The following is a 14,450-nucleotide window of genomic DNA, read 5'->3' as shown; positions in this document are numbered from 1 at the left end:
GGAAAATAGGCATCCACCAACTTTACAGACAACTTCTCCTTGCTCCTACAACCTCCATCCTTGCACAGTTTGTTATTCTTCTAGGTAACATAGTAACAAATCCAAATTGCTGCTCTCTTTGTAGGCAAGCAAGGCTTTGTTGCAACTGCAATTCTTACTTCTTCTTGAAATGTAGGGACGACAGTACATTCCATCACATCCATCTAGTGTACACAGGTAGGTCCATTGTGGCGGGCAGGCGAGCGGGCGGGCTGCTTTATTGGCTGTTTGCTGTTCCCCTACTCCACTCCACTATTTGACTGTTGTGCTGCATCAATCAATCAATCAATCAATCAATCAATCAATCAATCAATCAATCAATCAATCAGTGGCTGGCTCAGGTGCAGCTCTTTAACTTACCTAAAAGGGAGGGCGGAGAGAAGACAAGGAAGGTGAATGAGGTGTTCCAATGTGAAATGCCGGAAACACAGAAACACAGACGACACACAACAAGAGGTGGCAATCTATTCATTAATTGCATTTAATCAATGAGCTCATTATCACTCATGCATTGTCCAACAGGTGTTGAAATAATGGGATTAAAAGGGGAGATCCCTTCAGAAAGACAGAAACAATAGCAAAGACAAAAAACACTTTTGGAATCTGCTTTTAGTCAACACATAAGGAAAGGGTGCACCGGTCCTGGAAATACTGCAATACCAGGTCAATGCGTGGAGTGGACAGAGCAAGCTCTATTTCCATCTCCCTGTTCTAAAAATCCATTTAATATATGGTCCCCAGATAGGGGACGTATCAGATATTAAACTGATAAGAACAGATACTACACTTGATCTTAGCCAAAAGGCCGAGAAGCGATAACCCGAACGGGCCGCGCGTTGCCCGAGCCTGCCCGATACTGCTGTTCAGCCCTTGCAGCGATTCAGCCTACTTCTAGGCAATTCCATGGGGCCCTGCAGGCTCACACACTCACAGCTACACGGGAGGTGAATAAAGGCCGGAGAGGAAGCCAGACAGGATTTGCTTCTTTTGCTTGCACCACAATGCAGTGCTGAAAGAGGAGGAATCTACATAAAAACGCCTTCCTGGCAACGCCCAAATGCCCTGCTGCCATGCAGATAAACACTGGCAGCGGCAGCAAGTGCATGCCCACAGCCACCCCTTGTTCCTTCACACCTTGTATCAGCTGTAATCCAGTCCAGTCCAGTGCTGCCTGCTGAGCAGCACTGACCAACACTGCCTGGGCCCAGGCTTTTATCTCTGAGGCCCCATTATGATGTCAGAAAGCTGGCTCTGGAATCCTGAGGGCTCCACTATGACACGTGCAAAGTTCCGTCTGAACTTTATATAAGACGGTGAGGCTCAGTCAGTCACTCAGTGTTGCCTGAGAGGGCAACACTGCAACAGCCGGCCGCCAGGCTGTCTTTTTTTTGCACAGCTAGTTGCCTCCAGGAGGCCACAAGAGGGAGACAAGGGACTGCAAAATGGAAAATAGGCATCCACCAACTTTACAGACAACTTCTCCTTGCTCCTACAACCTCCATCCTTGCACAGTTTGTTATTCTTCTAGGTAACATAGTAACAAATCCAAATTGCTGCTCTCTTTGTAGGCAAGCAAGGCTTTGTTGCAACTGCAATTCTTACTTCTTCTTGAAATGTAGGGACGACAGTACATTCCATCACATCCATCTAGTGTACACAGGTAGGTCCATTGTGGCGGGCAGGCGAGCGGGCGGGCTGCTTTATTGGCTGTTTGCTGTTCCCCTACTCCACTCCACTATTTGACTGTTGTGCTGCATCAATCAATCAATCAATCAATCAATCAATCAATCAATCAATCAATCAATCAATCAATCAATCAGTGGCTGGCTCAGGTGCAGCTCTTTAACCCCTTAAGGACGCAGCCTAGTTTGGGCCTTAAGGCTCAGAGCCCATTTTTCAAATCTGACATATTTCACTTTATGTGGTAATAACGTCGGAATGCTTAAACCTATCCAAGCGATTCTGAGATTGTTTTCTCGTGACACTTTGGGCTTCATGTTCGTGGTAAAATTTGGTCGATATATTCAGTCTTTATTTGTGAAAAATTGCAAAATTTAGAGAAAATTTACAAAAAATAGCATTTTTCAGAATTTAAATGCATCTGCTTGAAAAACAGACGGTTATACCACCCAAAATAGTCACTAGTTCACATTTCCCATATGTCTACTTTAGATTGGCATCGTTTTTTGAACATTCTTTTATTTTTCTTGGACGTTACAAGGCTTAGAACATAAACAGCAATTTCTCATATTCTTAAGAAAATTTCAAAAGCCTTTTTTTGAAGGTGCCAGTTCAGTTCTGAAGTGGATTTGAGGGGCCTATGTATTAGAAACCCCCATAAAACACCCCATTTTAAAAACTAGACCCCTCAAAGTATTCAAAACAGCATATAGAAAGTTTTTTAACCCTTCAGGCATTTCACAGGAATTAAAGCAAAGTGGAAATTAAATTTGCAAATTTCATTTTTTCTGCTGAATTTCAATTTTATTCAATTTTTTTTTAGTAACAGAGAAGGTTTTACCAGAGAAACACTACTAAATATGTATTGTCCAGATTCTGCAGTTTTTAGAAATGTCCCACATGTGGCCCTACTGCGCTCGTGGACTAAAACACAAGCCCTAGAAGCAAAGAAGCACCTAGTGCATTTTGAGGCCTCTTTTTTATTAGAATATATTTTAGGCAGCATGCCAGGTTTGAAGAGGCGTTGAGGTATCAAAACAATGGAAACCCACCAGAAGTGACCCCATTTTGGAAATTACACCCCTCAAGGAATGCATTTATGGTTTTTGTTATCATTTTGACCGCACAGTTTTTTCACAGCACCTATTTGAATTGGGCTGTGAAATGAAAAAAATGATATTTTTTCCAGTAAAATGTCATTTTTGATCAAATTTTCTTATTTTCACAGGGAACAACATACCCCATTTTGTTGCCCAATTTGTCCTTAGTGCGGCAATACCCCATTTGTGGTGATAAACTGCCGTTTGGGCCCATGGGAGGGCTCAGAAGGAAAGGAGCGCTATGTGTTTGTTGGAGTCCAGATTTTGCTGGATTGGTTTTCGGGTGCCATGTCGCATTTGCAGAGCCCCAGAGGTATCAAAGCAATGGAAACCCACCAGAAGTGACCCCATTTTGGAAACTACACCCCTCAAGGAATTCATTTATGGTTTTTGTTATCATTTTGACCCCACAGGTTTTTCACAGCACCTATTTGAATTGGGCTGTGAAATGAAAAAAATGATATTTTTTCCAATAAGATGTCATTTTTGATCAAAATTTCTTATTTTCACAAGGAACAACATACCCCATTTTGTTGCCCAATTTGTCCTTAGTGCGGCAATACCCCATTTGTGGTGATAAACTGCCCTTTGGGCCCATGGGAGGGCTCAGAAGGAAAGGACCACCATTTGGCCTACTGGAGCTTTTCTGGTGCTAAGTCATGTGTGCAGAAGCCCCTGAGGTACCAGTACAGTTGAAACACCCGAGAAGTGACCCCATTTTAAAAACTACACCCCTTAAGACATTCATCTAGAGGTGTAGTGAGCATTTTGACCCCACAGGTACTGTGTAAAAGATAATGCGCAGCAGATGGTGCAGTGTGAGATTTGCAATTTTATATATGTATATGCCATTTTAGTGTCCAATATAGTGTGCCCAGCATGCGCCACCGGAGATATACACCCCTTAAATTGTAATGTGGGTTCTCCTGGGTACGACAATACCCTACATGTGGCTGTTATCAGCTGCCTGGGCATACGGCAGGGCTCAGAAGGGAAGGATGAGGGGGTAAGCTGTGCGGAGTGCATCAGGGTAAATTGAAAATCAAGGGATGTATGATACATTTTAAAACAATCTTTTATACAGAGCCCTGGTTTTTCGGGACACGTGTCACATTGGTATATTGTGTTCTTCCTTATCCCCCTCTTATAGCAGACTCTGCACCTCTTTTGACTCTTTCCCTTTCCACCGGTTTGGGGACCTTCTCCTGGAAAGTGTTGCCCTGGTACGATGCGCCCCCCCTTCCTGGTCCCTAAAGATTATATCTTGAAATTCCAGGAAAGTTCCCCTCTGGCCTGCACATCGACGTAGCACATACGCATTGTACAAAGCCATCTGTATGATGTGCCCGGCCAGCTTCTTATACTACACCGCATGGCGCTGTAGGGCTTCAGGACTTGATTTGACAAGTCCATCCCTCCCATGTACCTATTGTAGTCCAGGATGCAGTCTGGTTTGGGGGTGGCCTTTCCTTCATATATCCTAAACCTGTAGGTATACCCTGATGCACTCTCACAGCTTATACATCTTCACGCCATACCTTGCCCTCTTACCTGGCAGGTACTGGCGGAATTGAATCCTCCCTTTAAAATGTACCAGGGACTCATCAATAGAAAAACACTTCTCGGGGGTGTATGCTTGGGAAAACCGGGCACTGGAACGGTCTAATAGGGGTCTCCGTTTATACAAACGGTCAAAACTGGGGTCATCTCGGGGTGGGCACGGCTCATTATCAGTATAATGTAAGAAGCGAAGTATTGCCTCATTTATTTATTTTTTTAGGTTCCAGTTCATTTCTGAAGTTGCTTTGAGGGGCCCATATATTAGAAACCCCTATCAAACACCCCATTTTAGAAACTAGACCCCTCAAAGTATTCCCAACAGCATTTAGAAAGTTTATGAACCCTTTAGGTGTTTCACAAAAATTTAGAGCAAAGTAGAGGTGAAATTTACATTTTTTTTTGTCAGAAAATCCTCTTTATACCATTTTTTTTATAACGCAAAAGGATTTATCAGAGAAACGCAACTCAATACTTATTGCCCAGATTCTGCAGTTTAGAGAAATATCCCACATGTGGCCCTCGGGCGGTAATGGACTGAAGCACCGGCCTCCGAAGCAAAGGAGCACCTAGCGGATTTTGAGCCCTCTTTTTTATTAGGCACCATGTCCGGTTTGAAGAGGTCTTGTGGTGCCAAAACATTGGAAACCCCCCAAAAGTGACCCCAATTTGGAAACTAGACCCCTTGAGGAATCCATTGTAGTTTTCATGGGGTGCATGCGGCTTTTTGATCAGTTTTTATTCCATTTTTAGGTGGCGTGGTGACTAATAAACAGCAATTCTACTATTGTTTTTGTATACTTTTTTTTTTACAGCGTTCACCGTGCGCTATAAATGATATATTAACTTTATTCTGCGGGGCGATACGATCACGGCGATACCAGATGTTTATAGTTTTTTTTTATGTCTTATGGCGTTTGCACAATAAAATACGTTTTGTAAACAATCATTCACTTTTTGTGTTACCTTATTCTAAGAGCCATAACGTTTTTATTTTTCAATCAATAAAGCCGTGCGAGGACTTATTTTTTGCGTAACGAACTGTATTTTCCATCAGTACCATTTTTAGGTACATGCGACTTTTTGATCTCTTTTTATTCCATTTTTTGGGAGGTGAAGTGACCAAACAATTGTGATTGTGGTACGGTTTATTAATATTTTTTTTTACGGCGTTCACCGTGCGGGATAAATAACAAAATAATTTTGTAGTTCAGGCCGTTACGGACGCGGCGATACCAATTATGTATAGTTTATTTGTTTGTTTATATATTTTTATTAATAATAAAGGCCTGATAAGGGAAAAAGTGGGACTTTTACTTTTATTACTTTTAAAACTTTTATTTTCTTATTTTTACACATCTTTTTTTAACTTTTTTTTTACTTTATTACTTTGTCCCACTAGGGGACATGAGGGCAGGAGGCCCTGATCGCTATTCTAATACACTGCACTACATGCGTAGTGCAGTGTATTAGAACTGTCAGCTACTCACTGACAGCAAGCATAGTGGGTCCTGACGTTGTCAGGACCCACTAGGCTTCCGTCTATGGCATAGCCGGACGCCATTGTTTGGTGTCCGGTTGCCATAGTCACCATCGCCGGCCGCTATCGCGTAGCAGGCCGGCGATGGCAGCTTAACCCCTAAAAAGCCGCAATCTCTATAGAACGCGGCTTTTAAGGGGTTAATCAGCGGGGACACAGCGATCGGTCCCCGCTGTAGGAGCTGTGACAGCTGCTGAACAAGACAGCAGCGTCACAGCTCCTGTATGTGTCGGGAGGACGGCCGAAACGGCCGTTACTCCCGAGACGTACTATTACGGCATGGAGCGCGAACGATACAGCTGCCATGACGTAATAGTACGTCAAGGAGCGGGAAGGGGTTAACTTACCTAAAAGGGAGGGCGGAGAGAAGACAAGGAAGGTGAATGAGGTGTTCCAATGTGAAATGCCGGAAACACAGAAACACAGACGACACACAACAAGAGGTGGCAATCTATTCATTAATTGCATTTAATCAATGAGCTCATTATCACTCATGCATTGTCCAACAGGTGTTGAAATAATGGGATTAAAAGGGGAGATCCCTTCAGAAAGACAGAAACAATAGCAAAGACAAAAAACACTTTTGGAATCTGCTTTTAGTCAACACATAAGGAAAGGGTGCACCGGTCCTGGAAATACTGCAATACCAGGTCAATGCGTGGAGTGGACAGAGCAAGCTCTATTTCCATCTCCCTGTTCTAAAAATCCATTTAATATATGGTCCCCAGATAGGGGACGTATCAGATATTAAACTGATAAGAACAGATACTACACTTGATCTTAGCCAAAAGGCCGAGAAGCGATAACCCGAACGGGCCGCGCGTTGCCCGAGCCTGCCCGATACTGCTGTTCAGCCCTTGCAGCGATTCAGCCTACTTCTAGGCAATTCCATGGGGCCCTGCAGGCTCACACACTCACAGCTACACGGGAGGTGAATAAAGGCCGGAGAGGAAGCCAGACAGGATTTGCTTCTTTTGCTTGCACCACAATGCAGTGCTGAAAGAGGAGGAATCTACATAAAAACGCCTTCCTGGCAACGCCCAAATGCCCTGCTGCCATGCAGATAAACACTGGCAGCGGCAGCAAGTGCATGCCCACAGCCACCCCTTGTTCCTTCACACCTTGTATCAGCTGTAATCCAGTCCAGTCCAGTGCTGCCTGCTGAGCAGCACTGACCAACACTGCCTGGGCCCAGGCTTTTATCTCTGAGGCCCCATTATGATGTCAGAAAGCTGGCTCTGGAATCCTGAGGGCTCCACTATGACACGTGCAAAGTTCCGTCTGAACTTTATATAAGACGGTGAGGCTCAGTCAGTCACTCAGTGTTGCCTGAGAGGGCAACACTGCAACAGCCGGCCGCCAGGCTGTCTTTTTTTTGCACAGCTAGTTGCCTCCAGGAGGCCACAAGAGGGAGACAAGGGACTGCAAAATGGAAAATAGGCATCCACCAACTTTACAGACAACTTCTCCTTGCTCCTACAACCTCCATCCTTGCACAGTTTGTTATTCTTCTAGGTAACATAGTAACAAATCCAAATTGCTGCTCTCTTTGTAGGCAAGCAAGGCTTTGTTGCAACTGCAATTCTTACTTCTTCTTGAAATGTAGGGACGACAGTACATTCCATCACATCCATCTAGTGTACACAGGTAGGTCCATTGTGGCGGGCAGGCGAGCGGGCGGGCTGCTTTATTGGCTGTTTGCTGTTCCCCTACTCCACTCCACTATTTGACTGTTGTGCTGCATCAATCAATCAATCAATCAATCAATCAATCAATCAATCAATCAATCAATCAGTGGCTGGCTCAGGTGCAGCTCTTTAACTTACCTAAAAGGGAGGGCGGAGAGAAGACAAGGAAGGTGAATGAGGTGTTCCAATGTGAAATGCCGGAAACACAGAAACACAGACGACACACAACAAGAGGTGGCAATCTATTCATTAATTGCATTTAATCAATGAGCTCATTATCACTCATGCATTGTCCAACAGGTGTTGAAATAATGGGATTAAAAGGGGAGATCCCTTCAGAAAGACAGAAACAATAGCAAAGACAAAAAACACTTTTGGAATCTGCTTTTAGTCAACACATAAGGAAAGGGTGCACCGGTCCTGGAAATACTGCAATACCAGGTCAATGCGTGGAGTGGACAGAGCAAGCTCTATTTCCATCTCCCTGTTCTAAAAATCCATTTAATATATGGTCCCCAGATAGGGGACGTATCAGATATTAAACTGATAAGAACAGATACTACACTTGATCTTAGCCAAAAGGCCGAGAAGCGATAACCCGAACGGGCCGCGCGTTGCCCGAGCCTGCCCGATACTGCTGTTCAGCCCTTGCAGCGATTCAGCCTACTTCTAGGCAATTCCATGGGGCCCTGCAGGCTCACACACTCACAGCTACACGGGAGGTGAATAAAGGCCGGAGAGGAAGCCAGACAGGATTTGCTTCTTTTGCTTGCACCACAATGCAGTGCTGAAAGAGGAGGAATCTACATAAAAACGCCTTCCTGGCAACGCCCAAATGCCCTGCTGCCATGCAGATAAACACTGGCAGCGGCAGCAAGTGCATGCCCACAGCCACCCCTTGTTCCTTCACACCTTGTATCAGCTGTAATCCAGTCCAGTCCAGTGCTGCCTGCTGAGCAGCACTGACCAACACTGCCTGGGCCCAGGCTTTTATCTCTGAGGCCCCATTATGATGTCAGAAAGCTGGCTCTGGAATCCTGAGGGCTCCACTATGACACGTGCAAAGTTCCGTCTGAACTTTATATAAGACGGTGAGGCTCAGTCAGTCACTCAGTGTTGCCTGAGAGGGCAACACTGCAACAGCCGGCCGCCAGGCTGTCTTTTTTTTGCACAGCTAGTTGCCTCCAGGAGGCCACAAGAGGGAGACAAGGGACTGCAAAATGGAAAATAGGCATCCACCAACTTTACAGACAACTTCTCCTTGCTCCTACAACCTCCATCCTTGCACAGTTTGTTATTCTTCTAGGTAACATAGTAACAAATCCAAATTGCTGCTCTCTTTGTAGGCAAGCAAGGCTTTGTTGCAACTGCAATTCTTACTTCTTCTTGAAATGTAGGGACGACAGTACATTCCATCACATCCATCTAGTGTACACAGGTAGGTCCATTGTGGCGGGCAGGCGAGCGGGCGGGCTGCTTTATTGGCTGTTTGCTGTTCCCCTACTCCACTCCACTATTTGACTGTTGTGCTGCATCAATCAATCAATCAATCAATCAATCAATCAATCAATCAATCAATCAATCAATCAGTGGCTGGCTCAGGTGCAGCTCTTTAACTTACCTAAAAGGGAGGGCGGAGAGAAGACAAGGAAGGTGAATGAGGTATTCCAATGTGAAATGCCGGAAACACAGAAACACAGACGACACACAACAAGAGGTGGCAATCTATTCATTAATTGCATTTAATCAATGAGCTCATTATCACTCATGCATTGTCCAACAGGTGTTGAAATAATGGGATTAAAAGGGGAGATCCCTTCAGAAAGACAGAAACAATAGCAAAGACAAAAAACACTTTTGGAATCTGCTTTTAGTCAACACATAAGGAAAGGGTGCACCGGTCCTGGAAATACTGCAATACCAGGTCAATGCGTGGAGTGGACAGAGCAAGCTCTATTTCCATCTCCCTGTTCTAAAAATCCATTTAATATATGGTCCCCAGATAGGGGACGTATCAGATATTAAACTGATAAGAACAGATACTACACTTGATCTTAGCCAAAAGGCCGAGAAGCGATAACCCGAACGGGCCGCGCGTTGCCCGAGCCTGCCCGATACTGCTGTTCAGCCCTTGCAGCGATTCAGCCTACTTCTAGGCAATTCCATGGGGCCCTGCAGGCTCACACACTCACAGCTACACGGGAGGTGAATAAAGGCCGGAGAGGAAGCCAGACAGGATTTGCTTCTTTTGCTTGCACCACAATGCAGTGCTGAAAGAGGAGGAATCTACATAAAAACGCCTTCCTGGCAACGCCCAAATGCCCTGCTGCCATGCAGATAAACACTGGCAGCGGCAGCAAGTGCATGCCCACAGCCACCCCTTGTTCCTTCACACCTTGTATCAGCTGTAATCCAGTCCAGTCCAGTGCTGCCTGCTGAGCAGCACTGACCAACACTGCCTGGGCCCAGGCTTTTATCTCTGAGGCCCCATTATGATGTCAGAAAGCTGGCTCTGGAATCCTGAGGGCTCCACTATGACACGTGCAAAGTTCCGTCTGAACTTTATATAAGACGGTGAGGCTCAGTCAGTCACTCAGTGTTGCCTGAGAGGGCAACACTGCAACAGCCGGCCGCCAGGCTGTCTTTTTTTTGCACAGCTAGTTGCCTCCAGGAGGCCACAAGAGGGAGACAAGGGACTGCAAAATGGAAAATAGGCATCCACCAACTTTACAGACAACTTCTCCTTGCTCCTACAACCTCCATCCTTGCACAGTTTGTTATTCTTCTAGGTAACATAGTAACAAATCCAAATTGCTGCTCTCTTTGTAGGCAAGCAAGGCTTTGTTGCAACTGCAATTCTTACTTCTTCTTGAAATGTAGGGACGACAGTACATTCCATCACATCCATCTAGTGTACACAGGTAGGTCCATTGTGGCGGGCAGGCGAGCGGGCGGGCTGCTTTATTGGCTGTTTGCTGTTCCCCTACTCCACTCCACTATTTGACTGTTGTGCTGCATCAATCAATCAATCAATCAATCAATCAATCAATCAATCAATCAATCAATCAATCAGTGGCTGGCTCAGGTGCAGCTCTTTAACTTACCTAAAAGGGAGGGCGGAGAGAAGACAAGGAAGGTGAATGAGGTGTTCCAATGTGAAATGCCGGAAACACAGAAACACAGACGACACACAACAAGAGGTGGCAATCTATTCATTAATTGCATTTAATCAATGAGCTCATTATCACTCATGCATTGTCCAACAGGTGTTGAAATAATGGGATTAAAAGGGGAGATCCCTTCAGAAAGACAGAAACAATAGCAAAGACAAAAAACACTTTTGGAATCTGCTTTTAGTCAACACATAAGGAAAGGGTGCACCGGTCCTGGAAATACTGCAATACCAGGTCAATGCGTGGAGTGGACAGAGCAAGCTCTATTTCCATCTCCCTGTTCTAAAAATCCATTTAATATATGGTCCCCAGATAGGGGACGTATCAGATATTAAACTGATAAGAACAGATACTACACTTGATCTTAGCCAAAAGGCCGAGAAGCGATAACCCGAACGGGCCGCGCGTTGCCCGAGCCTGCCCGATACTGCTGTTCAGCCCTTGCAGCGATTCAGCCTACTTCTAGGCAATTCCATGGGGCCCTGCAGGCTCACACACTCACAGCTACACGGGAGGTGAATAAAGGCCGGAGAGGAAGCCAGACAGGATTTGCTTCTTTTGCTTGCACCACAACGCAGTGCTGAAAGAGGAGGAATCTACATAAAAACGCCTTCCTGGCAACGCCCAAATGCCCTGCTGCCATGCAGATAAACACTGGCAGCGGCAGCAAGTGCATGCCCACAGCCACCCCTTGTTCCTTCACACCTTGTATCAGCTGTAATCCAGTCCAGTCCAGTGCTGCCTGCTGAGCAGCACTGACCAACACTGCCTGGGCCCAGGCTTTTATCTCTGAGGCCCCATTATGATGTCAGAAAGCTGGCTCTGGAATCCTGAGGGCTCCACTATGACACGTGCAAAGTTCCGTCTGAACTTTATATAAGACGGTGAGGCTCAGTCAGTCACTCAGTGTTGCCTGAGAGGGCAACACTGCAACAGCCGGCCGCCAGGCTGTCTTTTTTTTGCACAGCTAGTTGCCTCCAGGAGGCCACAAGAGGGAGACAAGGGACTGCAAAATGGAAAATAGGCATCCACCAACTTTACAGACAACTTCTCCTTGCTCCTACAACCTCCATCCTTGCACAGTTTGTTATTCTTCTAGGTAACATAGTAACAAATCCAAATTGCTGCTCTCTTTGTAGGCAAGCAAGGCTTTGTTGCAACTGCAATTCTTACTTCTTCTTGAAATGTAGGGACGACAGTACATTCCATCACATCCATCTAGTGTACACAGGTAGGTCCATTGTGGCGGGCAGGCGAGCGGGCGGGCTGCTTTATTGGCTGTTTGCTGTTCCCCTACTCCACTCCACTATTTGACTGTTGTGCTGCATCAATCAATCAATCAATCAATCAATCAATCAGTGGCTGGCTCAGGTGCAGCTCTTTAACTTACCTAAAAGGGAGGGCGGAGAGAAGACAAGGAAGGTGAATGAGGTGTTCCAATGTGAAATGCCGGAAACACAGAAACACAGACGACACACAACAAGAGGTGGCAATCTATTCATTAATTGCATTTAATCAATGAGCTCATTATCACTCATGCATTGTCCAACAGGTGTTGAAATAATGGGATTAAAAGGGGAGATCCCTTCAGAAAGACAGAAACAATAGCAAAGACAAAAAACACTTTTGGAATCTGCTTTTAGTCAACACATAAGGAAAGGGTGCACCGGTCCTGGAAATACTGCAATACCAGGTCAATGCGTGGAGTGGACAGAGCAAGCTCTATTTCCATCTCCCTGTTCTAAAAATCCATTTAATATATGGTCCCCAGATAGGGGACGTATCAGATATTAAACTGATAAGAACAGATACTACACTTGATCTTAGCCAAAAGGCCGAGAAGCGATAACCCGAACGGGCCGCGCGTTGCCCGAGCCTGCCCGATACTGCTGTTCAGCCCTTGCAGCGATTCAGCCTACTTCTAGGCAATTCCATGGGGCCCTGCAGGCTCACACACTCACAGCTACACGGGAGGTGAATAAAGGCTGGAGAGGAAGCCAGACAGGATTTGCTTCTTTTGCTTGCACCACAATGCAGTGCTGAAAGAGGAGGAATCTACATAAAAACGCCTTCCTGGCAACGCCCAAATGCCCTGCTGCCATGCAGATAAACACTGGCAGCGGCAGCAAGTGCATGCCCACAGCCACCCCTTGTTCCTTCACACCTTGTATCAGCTGTAATCCAGTCCAGTCCAGTGCTGCCTGCTGAGCAGCACTGACCAACACTGCCTGGGCCCAGGCTTTTATCTCTGAGGCCCCATTATGATGTCAGAAAGCTGGATCTGGAATCCTGAGGGCTCCACTATGACACGTGCAAAGTTCCGTCTGAACTTTATATAAGACGGTGAGGCTCAGTCAGTCACTCAGTGTTGCCTGAGAGGGCAACACTGCAACAGCCGGCCGCCAGGCTGTCTTTTTTTTGCACAGCTAGTTGCCTCCAGGAGGCCACAAGAGGGAGACAAGGGACTGCAAAATGGAAAATAGGCATCCACCAACTTTACAGACAACTTCTCCTTGCTCCTACAACCTCCATCCTTGCACAGTTTGTTATTCTTCTAGGTAACATAGTAACAAATCCAAATTGCTGCTCTCTTTGTAGGCAAGCAAGGCTTTGTTGCAACTGCAATTCTTACTTCTTCTTGAAATGTAGGGACGACAGTACATTCCATCACATCCATCTAGTGTACACAGGTAGGTCCATTGTGGCGGGCAGGCGAGCGGGCGGGCTGCTTTATTGGCTGTTTGCTGTTCCCCTACTCCACTCCACTATTTGACTGTTGTGCTGCATCAATCAATCAATCAATCAATCAATCAGTGGCTGGCTCAGGTGCAGCTCTTTAACTTACCTAAAAGGGAGGGCGGAGAGAAGACAAGGAAGGTGAATGAGGTGTTCCAATGTGAAATGCCGGAAACACAGAAACACAGACGACACACAACAAGAGGTGGCAATCTATTCATTAATTGCATTTAATCAATGAGCTCATTATCACTCATGCATTGTCCAACAGGTGTTGAAATAATGGGATTAAAAGGGGAGATCCCTTCAGAAAGACAGAAACAATAGCAAAGACAAAAAACACTTTTGGAATCTGCTTTTAGTCAACACATAAGGAAAGGGTGCACCGGTCCTGGAAATACTGCAATACCAGGTCAATGCGTGGAGTGGACAGAGCAAGCTCTATTTCCATCTCCCTGTTCTAAAAATCCATTTAATATATGGTCCCCAGATAGGGGACGTATCAGATATTAAACTGATAAGAACAGATACTACACTTGATCTTAGCCAAAAGGCCGAGAAGCGATAACCCGAACGGGCCGCGCGTTGCCCGAGCCTGCCCGATACTGCTGTTCAGCCCTTGCAGCGATTCAGCCTACTTCTAGGCAATTCCATGGGGCCCTGCAGGCTCACACACTCACAGCTACACGGGAGGTGAATAAAGGCTGGAGAGGAAGCCAGACAGGATTTGCTTCTTTTGCTTGCACCACAATGCAGTGCTGAAAGAGGAGGAATCTACATAAAAACGCCTTCCTGGCAACGCCCAAATGCCCTGCTGCCATGCAGATAAACACTGGCAGCGGCAGCAAGTGCATGCCCACAGCCACCCCTTGTTCCTTCACACCTTGTATCAGCTGTAATCCAGTCCAGTCCAGTGCTGCCTGCTGAGCAGCACTGA

At 45.8% G+C, this 14,450-nt stretch overlaps 7 non-coding genes across 7 annotated transcripts; all 7 read right to left on the bottom strand.

Annotated features, from left to right (window-relative positions):
• Nucleotides 1-665: 665 nt before the first annotated feature.
• LOC142715941 (U2 spliceosomal RNA) lies at nucleotides 666-856 on the bottom strand. The gene has a single exon (XR_012871255.1). It is a non-coding gene; the product is annotated as a U2 spliceosomal RNA (small nuclear RNA).
• A 5,673-nt stretch (nucleotides 857-6,529) lies between these two features.
• On the bottom strand, nucleotides 6,530-6,720 carry LOC142715929 (U2 spliceosomal RNA). The gene has a single exon (XR_012871244.1). It is a non-coding gene; the product is annotated as a U2 spliceosomal RNA (small nuclear RNA).
• Nucleotides 6,721-8,008: 1,288 nt separating this feature from the next.
• On the bottom strand, nucleotides 8,009-8,199 carry LOC142715917 (U2 spliceosomal RNA). Its single transcript, XR_012871233.1, has one exon. It is a non-coding gene; the product is annotated as a U2 spliceosomal RNA (small nuclear RNA).
• A 1,292-nt stretch (nucleotides 8,200-9,491) lies between these two features.
• On the bottom strand, nucleotides 9,492-9,682 carry LOC142715905 (U2 spliceosomal RNA). The gene has a single exon (XR_012871222.1). It is a non-coding gene; the product is annotated as a U2 spliceosomal RNA (small nuclear RNA).
• Nucleotides 9,683-10,974: 1,292 nt separating this feature from the next.
• Nucleotides 10,975-11,165, bottom strand: LOC142716067 (U2 spliceosomal RNA). Its single transcript, XR_012871368.1, has one exon. It is a non-coding gene; the product is annotated as a U2 spliceosomal RNA (small nuclear RNA).
• A 1,268-nt stretch (nucleotides 11,166-12,433) lies between these two features.
• LOC142716055 (U2 spliceosomal RNA) lies at nucleotides 12,434-12,624 on the bottom strand. The gene has a single exon (XR_012871357.1). It is a non-coding gene; the product is annotated as a U2 spliceosomal RNA (small nuclear RNA).
• Nucleotides 12,625-13,888: 1,264 nt separating this feature from the next.
• LOC142716043 (U2 spliceosomal RNA) lies at nucleotides 13,889-14,079 on the bottom strand. The gene has a single exon (XR_012871346.1). It is a non-coding gene; the product is annotated as a U2 spliceosomal RNA (small nuclear RNA).
• Between the last annotated feature and the right edge of the window lie 371 nt (nucleotides 14,080-14,450).

The sequence above is a fragment of the Rhinoderma darwinii genome, unplaced genomic scaffold, assembly GCF_050947455.1.
Source record: "Rhinoderma darwinii isolate aRhiDar2 unplaced genomic scaffold, aRhiDar2.hap1 Scaffold_446, whole genome shotgun sequence".
NCBI lineage: Eukaryota > Metazoa > Chordata > Amphibia > Anura > Rhinodermatidae > Rhinoderma > Rhinoderma darwinii.
Note: the sequence above shows the minus strand (reverse complement) of the source record. Positions and strands in the feature narration are given on the sequence as shown.